We start from the raw sequence: 10,951 nt of genomic DNA, 5'->3' as shown, positions 1-10,951 counted from the left end.
AACCAAGTTTTGTGCAAGTTTGATAAAAGGTGATTGTAAAATGTTGACTCTATCGTGTTCACAAGCCAAAAATAGCAAATCTTGGCCCTTTAAGTGGCCATAACTCTGGAACCCATGATGTGATCTGGCCAATTTTCGAAAAGAACGGAGATATTATGCCAATACAAGTTGAGTGCTAGTGTGATTAAAATTTATTGCAAAATATAGTATCTATCTTGTTCACAAGAAATTGTAGTCGGAGAACGCCGACGGACGAAGGGCGATCACAAAAGTTCACCTTTCACTACATGACAGGTGAGCTAAAAAGTTAGAAACGTAGTTTTAAGGTATAATAATTTAGTAATCAAGGTATGCAGGTTTAATGTGATATTACGTTTCGAATTTCCGGCGAATGACAAAAAAACAACAACAAAGAATATTTAGTTCTTTCCAAAAAACGTTATGTTATTGTTTCAACCAAATAGTTTCCTTTTTCCAGCATTTCTTATATCTTAATATCGAGGTTATTTATACCTTCCAGTTTGATTTTCTTAAAATGGCTCTTCTGTGTTGTAGCTTACAACTCATAAATTAAAACAATAAAATAATATATTGTTACCTTACTATCGTTTTGTCTATATCACGTAATAATTGCTATTGTTTCAGTCTAGAGCATCTCACAGTATTTCAATCATACAAAACACATCCGTTACGAGTAAGGTCAATGTTTCGGAGAAGAAAATTCGAACATCACCAAATCATAGAAGGAAAGAATTGTTTTACTTGAAAATTAAACAGCATATAAAGCATTTATGTTATTCTATAAAACCATTGTCAATTTACTCATGCATGTATTGAGTTTTGGAAGGGGTCGCACTTCTTGACAGTTCAACGCCTTTAAAAACACCATTTTTAAAAAGCGGTTTCATGTCTTCGTTTTGATGCATTAGCAACAATGTAAGAGTGCTGAAACTTTACATAACTAGGTTAAACTTCGTTTTTGACCATTGTTTACTTTTATTTCTTTACAGATGCCATTCTTTTTTTAAAAGGGACAACTCTTTTGGAATATTTTAAGTATCCAATTCTACGGGACAGAACGGTAAAAATGTATTGAACAGATGGGTTGTTTGTAAAGGTGTTGTTTGTTTACTAAAATTTTCTCTGATTTTGTGATGTATAGGTATCGCACAGTAATAAGGCGCTTTGAAATGTAAACAAACAAAATAGTAGCATAAATTAAAGTCAATACACAACGTTTACGCAGCAAATAGAAAATCCTCGTTGGCCGAGAGGTATCTATATCCGTCTTTTACTTTTTTGTCGGGAGTTCGATTCCCGGTCCCATAAAAAAGTATTTTGAAAACTTTTTTTTCAGTGCGATTCAACGAAAACAATAGAAGTCTGTTAACCTAGTTCTTACTTGTTTACTAACTTATATATGCCATTGTTAACACATAATCATGTTTAGATAAGCGTTGTCTCCCTCGATGCAGTGGCATTTTTATTCCTGCTTTCTAATAAATCATTACATGTGATCTAATTTTCAAAATTTAAGCTGTACATATCGTATACTAAACTTAATAATAAAAATAAATGTAATCGATGATAAATATCTAGGTCAAACTCAAGGATGCTGGTTCCACTTCATAATTATATCGATTTAAAGCCGATACACCAGAACATTTCAAAATCAATTGGACATGTTTAAATAATAGAATAAATCATTAAATACATATATTCATAGATATACATGAACAATTTTTCGTCCAGAAATGCCACAACACTGATTAAATAAATAGAATAACGCATATACAAGCTGCAATCAAAACGAGTCTTCTTGTCTAAAACCACAAGACATATGCCTTTAATATTTGGTATGTATCATTGCCTTGAGATCCTCTACCAAAATTGTTCAATTTATAACCCTGGGGTGAAAAGAGGTCCTGCCCTTGGGGTCTCAAGTGTTACATAGACCTTCTTGCCTTAAACTGCAAGGCCTGGGCTTTTGATATTTGGTATGTTGCATTGCCTTGTGGTCCTCACCAAAATTGTTCAAATTATGCCCCTGGGGCGAAAAGAGGCCCTGCCCTGGGGGGTTTCATATTTAACATATACTTACTAGTATATAGGGAAAAGTTTTCTTGTCTGAAAGTTCAAGGCCTAGGCCTTTGATATTTGGTATGTAGCATTGCCTAGTGGATGTCTAACAAGATTGTTCAGATTAGTTCCCTGGGGTGAAAACAGGCCCCGCCCTGTGGGTCACTTGTTATATAAGTCATATAGGCTCATATTACTCAGGTGAGCGATTCAGGGTCATTATGACCCTCTTGTTTATATAAGTTATATAGGTAAAAATACTTTAACAATAGGACCATACCTGGATCGCTCACCTGAGTAATATGGGCTACATGTTTCAAATGTCAAACTGATGCTAAAATATTAAGAAAGTAGGTCAGTAGGTCACATTCATGTTCACTCAATTTTAAGATCGGTGTGCAAAACTGTATACGTTATCCAAATTCCAAGGCTGTATCTTAAACAAGAGATCACAGAGTGATCCTGGCGCCCACCAATGTGCCATTTTTGAGTGTTCCAATTTCAAGACTTATTGACTAGCTCAAGGTCAAATTTCATTTCCATACACAACACTGTGCATGTGGTCCATGCATGTGGGCCAAATTTGAGAGCTGTAGCTTGAGAAATGTGCAAGTATGTCACTAGATCAATTTCAAAGACAAAGTTCTTTGTACACAAAACTATGCATGTGCATCAAGTTTGAAGGCTGTAGCTTGAGAAATGTGAAAGTAGGTCACTAGGTCAAAATCAAGGTCAAATTTCATTTCAGAACACAAATCTATGCATGTGGTCCAAATTTGAAGCCTGTACCTTCAAAAACGTGAAAGTAGGTCACTAGGTCAATGTCAAGGTCAAAGTTTGTTTCATTATACAATCCTATGCATGTGGTCTAAATTTGAAGCCTGTAGCTACAGAAATGTGAAAGTAGGTCACTAGGTCAATCTTAAGGTCAAAGTTCATTTCGGTACACGAAACTATGCAAGTGGTCCAACTTTAAAGGCTGTAGCTTGAGAAATGTGAAAGTAGGTCACTAGGTCAAAATCAAGGTCAAATTTTATTTCGGAACACAGAACTATGCATGTGGTCCAAATTTGAAGCCTGTACCTTCAAAAATGTGAAAGTAGGTCACTAGGTCAATGTCAAGGTTAAAGTTTGTTTCGGTACACAAAACTATGCATGTGGTCCAAATTTGAAGGCTGTAGCTTGAGAAATGTGAAAGTAGGTCACTCGGTCAAAATCAAGGTCAAATTTCATTTCGGAACACGAAACTATGCATGTGGTCCAAATTTGAAGCCTGTACCTTCAAAAATGTGAAAGTAGGTCACTAGGTCAATGTCAAGGTCAATGTTTTTTTCAGTGCACAAAACTATGCATGTGGTCCAAATTTGAAAGCTGTAGCTACAGAAATGTGAAAGTAGGTCACTAGGTCAAAGTCAAGGTCAACTCATGTCAAGGTTCATCTTGCCACTCAAAACCATACATATGGTCCAAATTTGAATTTTGTAGGTTATTGACAAGAAGATTTTAAAAGCTTTTCCCTATATAAGTCTATATGAAAAATGTGACCCCCAGGGCGGGGCCATATTTGACCCTAGGGGGATAATTTGAACAAACTTGGTAGAGAACCACTAGATGATGCTACATTACAAATATCAAAGCCTTGGGCTTTGTGGTTTGGACAAGAAGATTTTCAAAGTTTTCCCCTATAAAAGTCTATGCCATATTTGACCCTAGGGGGATAATTTGAACAATCTTAGCAGAAGACCACTAGATGATGTCACATACAAAATATCAAACCCTAGGCCCTGTGGTTTTGGACAAGAGGTTTTTCAATGTTTTTCCCTATACAAGTCTATATAAACCATGTGACCCCCGGGGCGGGGCCATACTTGACCCCAGGGAAATAATCTGAACAATCTTGGTAGAGGACCACTAGATGATGCTTCATACCAAATATCAAAGCCCTAGGCCCTGTTGTTTTGAACAAGAAGATTTTTAAAGTTTTTCCCTATATAAATCTATGTAAATTATAAAAATAAACAAAGGGCCATAACTCACTCAAAAATTGTTGAACCAGTCTGATTCTCAGGGGGACACAACTTGGGTACCAATACATCATTCTGACAACGTTTGGTCAAAATCCCCCTGGTAGTTTCTGAGGAGATGCGATAACGAGAAATTGTTAACGGACGGAAGGACAACGGACCACGGACGCAGAGTGATTTGAATAGCTCACCATCTGATGATGGTGGGCTAACAAGAGGGCCATGAAGGCCCTGTATCGCTCACCTGACCTATTGACCTAAAGATCATTAAGATTAACATTCTGACCAAGTTTCATTAAGATATGGTCATAAATGTGGCCTATAAAGTGTTAACTTTAATTTGACCCCGTGACCTAGTTTTTGACCTGACATGACCCAGATTCGAACTTGACCTAAAGATCATCAAGTTTAACATTCTGACTAAGTTTCATGAAGATACAGTCATAAATGTGGCCTCTAGAGTGTTAACAAGCTTTTCCTTTGATATGACCTAGTGGCCTAGTTTTTGACCCCACCTGACCCAGATTTAAACTTGACCTAAAGATCATCAAGATTAACATTCTGACCAAGTTTCATTAAAATATGATCATAAATGTGGCCTCTAAAGTGTTAACTAGCTTTTCCTTTGATTTGACCTGGTGACCTAGTTTTTGACCCCACCTGACCCAGATTAGAACTTATCCTAAAGATCATCAAGTTTAACATTCTGACTAAGTTTCATGAAGGTACAGTCATAAATATGGCCTCTAGAGTGTTAACAAGCTTTTCCTTTGATTTTACCTGGTGACCTAGTTTTTGACCCCACCTAACCCAGATTCGAACTTGAGCTATAGATCATCAAGATTAACATTTTGACCAAGTTTCATTAAAATATGGTCATAAATGTGGCCTCTACAGTGTAAACTAGCTTTTCCTTTGATTTGACTGGGTGACCTAGTTTTTGATCCTACATGACCCATATTCAAACCGGACCTTAAGATCATCAATACTAACATTCTGACCAAGTCTCATGAAGTTATAGTCATAAATGCGGCCTCTACAGTGTTAACAAGCTTTTCCTTTGATTTGACCTGGTGACCTAGTGTTTGACCCCAGATGACCCAGTATCAAACTCGTCCAAGACATTATTGAGGATAACACTCTGATCAAGTTTCATTAAAATGATCACCGCGTCAAAACGATATGCAATCTCCTTTTTACTTGAAAAGTAACAAAAATAAGTGTTGTTTTTTTTTAATCTGAAAGTAATGAATGGATTGCAATGAACTTTGAAACAGGTTGTAAGGATCATTAAACAAGTTAATGTCCAAGGTCCCATAATTCTGACTCTAATTTTGACAAAATTACATCTCTTTTCGCACTTTGAAAATGCCCTTAAATTGCATTTTCATTTACGTTTTCCACAGTTTGGATCTTCAAAATGGGTATATGCAAAATTATCGTTTTCCATAACTCTGAAACCTAAGATTTCTTAATGAGCAATTTGCTATAGTAAAACTCATGTCTACTTACAATGTTGAATCATAATGCAATAATACACTCTTCAGGCCAAGTTCTATAATTATGTCTTCAGGTCTTTTATTTGTGTTTTATTTTGAAAAAAAAATATTCCCCTTTCCGGACTTTCAAGACGGTTATTGGCAAAATAATTATTTTCCTAAACTAACTTTCAGGTATTTCATTGGGATTTTACATAAACCTGTTGGCTCATGAGGAAGTTGAAATAACAAGTCCCATATCTCTGACAGCGTTTTATACAAAAATTGTCTCCCTTTGTAATTGTGTTTGATTTTTCACATTTTTGATATTTAAGAGGATGATATTGAATCTACTGAAGGGAATTTAATGTAACATTTGACGAGGAACTGAAAGGCACAATAACCGTGACTCTGTCCTGACTAATGGCAGTCAGCTTACTTTCTTGTGCCTTTTTTTCAAAATTTTAGGAAAAACTTTGACTTTACAGAAGGGTATATAATATGAAACCATGAAAGATAAGTGAACTTAACAAGTCACATACCTGATCTCTTTACAAGTACTCCCTTTTGATATTGTATTGAATTTTACACATTTTCAGTATTGAAGAGAATGACATTTATTCTTCTGAAATTATTTTGATATAACTTGATACAGTGATACATGTCATTACAATGAATCGAAAGACACATTTGCCATAAATCTTCACTGGATATTGAACAGTTATAGGACAAGGGTAGAGAGGGAATTTCTCCTAGATTGCTAAAATGATGCATGTAATTATTATTAGCCCCCAAGTCAATAAAATGGACATTTAAACTCAGCAGTGGGGCTATAAATTACAACAGTGGTCAAATCTGGACAATGTGTGAAATGATAAGAAGGAATGTGTAAAACATGTAAAACCACAACATTGTGATACCATACAGTATAAAATGGCATAGCTCATGAATTTGAAACAACTCTGTTCAAGCATCAGTAAAGTCAATAAAAAAATGGAACAAAAACTTGTGAATTAAAATATATTTAACATGTAAACTAAAAAATTTGAAGTAGACAGTCATACAGAAAAGTACTTATACTTGTAGCTTAAAACTTTTTATATAGTTTCAAGTGTAACTCAGATACTAAATCAATTTTTTTTAAGCTCTGAAATTACGAAAAACGGAAACATGTAACTGTAATTACTTAAACAAGTCATTTTTGTAATAAGTGTGCACAGTTAACAAACTGATTTAACATTAGAACACATAAAAGGAAGTGTCTAAGGGTACGGATCCATACCTCTAGACAATCCTGTTTTGGGTTTTCTAGGGGTACGGACCTCCATGTTTTTTAGAGATTCGGGGTTACTTACATAGATTTTGTTGAAAATGAAATAACAAATAAGAATTAACCAGTGTTCAATTAAAACTTGGATCTAAATCGTTTACAGGTACCAGCGTTCATCTGATTTTTACCTTCTCTTTCAAAAGCTAAATAACAAAGGAACTCCAAATTAATACACTGTTCCATGCTGATTATAAACTGTTGATAACAGATTAATGTCAAAAAAGGGCTAAACTGGGCTAAAGTCCTTGTCCTAGTTAAGAAGTCTTGCCTACATAATTATGTAGACTATGATAATAAACAGGTGGTCAAAGTTTCAAAGCCATATGACAAACAATTTAGGCAAAATATGGACTATTATAAAACAAATTAACTGATTTCCAAGTCCAAAAAATGCCATAACTCAGCCAAAATAGTTGACAGAGTTATGTACTCTTGCCTACAGATTGAAATCATGATGATATTAAATAAGTGTTCAAACTTTCAAAGCCACGTGTCAAATAGTTTTGACAAAACGCTGACTTGTCCGAAAAAACTGAACCGATTTCCAAGTTCAAAGGGCCATAATACAGCCAAAATAGTTGTCAGATTTATGTACTCTTGCGTACAGATGGAAATGATGATAAGCAAATGTTCAATGTTTAAAAAGCCATAATATGTCAAATAATTTTGACAAAACATGGACTTGTACAAAAACTGAGCCAATTTCCAAGTCAAAAAAGGGCCAAAATTCAGCCAAAATATTTGTCAGAGTTATGTACTCTTGTCTACAGATAGAGGTTGCTATGATAAACAGGTGATAAAAGTTTCAAAGCCATATGTCAAACACGTTACATAAAATATGAACTGGTACGAAAAACTTAATCAAGAATTTCAAGTCAAAAGGGGCCATAATTCAGCCAAAGTCCTTGATGGAGCTATGTACTCGTGCCTATATCTGGACATGGTGACGGTAAACAAGTGTTGAAAGTTTCAAAGCTTTATCTCAAAAGACTTTGTCAAAATAGGGACTGTTTTGAACAACTTAACCAAGGTGTGACGCCGACGCCGACGCTGAGGTGAGTAGGATAGGTCTACTTATTCTTCGAATAGTCGAGCTAATAGGCATAATAATATGCACCTATTTATTAGTTATTTAGGAAGAGATAATAATAATAGACAAGGAACTGATTGTTTAATAATCCATTAACCGTCATTAAGTAAAAGAAACTGTCTGTGAAACCGTCCCTTGTATCTCGTAACGGCTACCAAATGTGTGGGAAACATAAATACCATACGGGTTAATTATCATTAAAAATAGTTTTTTTCACAACATATTTAACATTATTTATTTAATCTTTATATTTTTTTCTGCAAGTTCTAATCCTCGTGACTTATTTGGTGATTTATTTGGTGTTTCTCGGTTATTTACGTTTTGAAAGATAGGGTGAATATTGTTATCTGTAAACCATTAATAGATCCAAGTTTAAGGTGAATACTGATGAAGTCTTATTTGTTATTTCATTTTCAACAAAATCTGAAATGTAAATGATCCTTAATCTCTAAAAAACAGAGGTTCCTACCCTTAGAAAACCCCTTACAGGCTTGTCTAAAGGTACGGAGCATAGGTATTATGAATTATTGTCAGGTAGAGTCAACAAAAAGTAATATTCTGTATTAGTAAATTCAAAAGACCTTTAAATATTGTACATAATGTTAAAATATAAATTGAATATTAAAGTACTTATGTTATTTTTTCACTAAATGTGCATGCAGTTTTATAGAAAAAAATGGGGAAATATATAATTATGTGTACTAAATATAACATTAGCTTATTTAATTTTGAAAAGAGGCAGTGCGAAACTATATCACTATTATACACTGGCCATGCATTCTCTTTCCAGGGTTTTAGTCTGCAGCATTGACGATTTAAACAACGAAAAGGTTACAAAATGCGCCAAGACGCAACATTTTACATTTAGAAATTAACTAAGAATGTAAAATTTTTCCAGGGGAGCATGCCCCCTAACCCGTAGAACAATGGCTTACATTTCCATTTTGGCCATGCTACACTGATACAGGTTTACTTTCTCTGAGGTACAGTAGTTGCCCCCGACCAACACTTCATTAGGAAAAAATTTAACGTCATGATATACACCAAAATATGCACCACTTTGTATCTATAGTGTAAGAATTCTACAGAGAGCATGCTCCCAAACCCTCCTAGGACAGTGTCTTACACTTCCATTTTGGCCTAGCTACGCCCATTAATTATGAATTTCGTCAGATAGCACCATATTTTGCATTTAGAATGTAAATATTTTCCGGGGGAGCATGACTGCCCCCCTCCCAAACCAAACACCCTAGAACAGTGGCTGACACTTCCATTTTGGCCCTGCTACGCACTTGACACTGGTGTACTTTCTATAAGGTACAGTTGTTCCCCTGGGTCTACACTTTATGAAAAAGTTTAAAGGTCCAGTTACACACCGCTTTGCCTCTATGATGTCCAATTTTTCCCGAACCCTCTAGGACAGTGGCTTACACTTCCATTTTGGCCTAGCTAAACCCCAGAATTATGAATTTTGCAAAAATACACCATTTTGCATCTAATTTGTGCAATTTTTACGTGGGAGCATGCCCCAGAACTCACAGGACAGTGGCATACACTTCCATTTTAGCCTAGCAACGCCCTGAATTATGAACTTCACCAAAACACATCATGTCTTATCTAGAATGTATTTTTTCAGGGGTAACATCGCCCCATCCCCCTTAGAACAGTGACTCATACTTCCATTATGGCCCAGCTACGCCTTTGACACTGGTGTACTTTCTAAATTGTACAATAGCTCCCCCGGGTCTACACTTCATTTTGAAAATGAAAAACATAAAAGTCCAGATATAAACCAAAAAGCACCATTTTACATCTATAATATGAAAAATTTATGTGGAAGCATGCCATACCCTCCTTGGACAGTGGCCTACAATTCCATTTTAGCCTAACAACGCCCCTGAATTATAAATTTCAAGCTTTAGGTCTTGTGATTCAAAGTTGGATTCATATTATAGTATTATGAAATATTGCCATTTACAATGTATATTATATTTTATCACAAGTTACAGTATAAAATGATTACATTGTTTATTCATAATTTCATTATGTAAAACAGTTTCAATAAAGATTTTTAATAAAACACTTCTCAAAATAAAACAACTATTGGGTTATCACATTCATTCTTGTTGTGAGACACAAACTTTAACATTGACTAAAGTTTTACAATCATTGAACATGTTCTAAAATTCTCAAACCACCATTAGAACAGATTCAAAGCTTATCAAACTGGTCAGTGCCATTAATTCACATTACCTGATTCTTAATGGAACATCATGCTGACAAGACAACAAGCCTGAAAGTTCCAAATCAAAATTGATTCTCCAGCTACCCCTTGTCCTATAACTGGATAAAGTTATCGTCCATTTTGTACTTCTTTTCAATAATTTAAGACAATAAACTGAAAAGCACAAGAACTATAACTCTTTCTTGATTAAAAGATACAATTATCTCCCAAACTGAAAATAAAAGGTGCATTGAGTAGTAGTGAGTGTTTTCTACTACCAATATCACATTTTGCTCAAGGCTTTTAATGCGTATAAATCACATTGTGTGATAGTCTTAGTTTTATAAAAAAAAATAGGGATCTTTGATGTGAAGCATGCATAAAATTACAGAAAACTCTACCCCAGCGCCTTCTTGTGGCTTTTATACCAGTTCAATCTTTAAAATTTTACGTTAAAATTTTGATGCACTCTATCTATGTTATTACTGAATAGATTCGATTTAAACTTGAAACAGTTGTTCCTATTCATCACCCATCAGAAACAACCCAAAGGCAGAAATGTTCCATCAATCATATCCCTTCGATATTTAGAATTTCAGGTTAAAATATAGGAAACATATTCAATGGTATATTAAGGTAGCAAGGTACACTTAGATGCGAAAATTTTGGGCACGGACGGTCTTACATGTAGCGAGTCGCAATATTGCACTTCCCCTATGAGCAAAA

This window comes from Mercenaria mercenaria, chromosome 4 (genome assembly GCF_021730395.1).
Source record: "Mercenaria mercenaria strain notata chromosome 4, MADL_Memer_1, whole genome shotgun sequence".
NCBI lineage: Eukaryota > Metazoa > Mollusca > Bivalvia > Venerida > Veneridae > Mercenaria > Mercenaria mercenaria.
The sequence above is the reverse complement of the archived record's forward strand: the minus strand, read 5'-3'. Positions refer to the sequence as shown.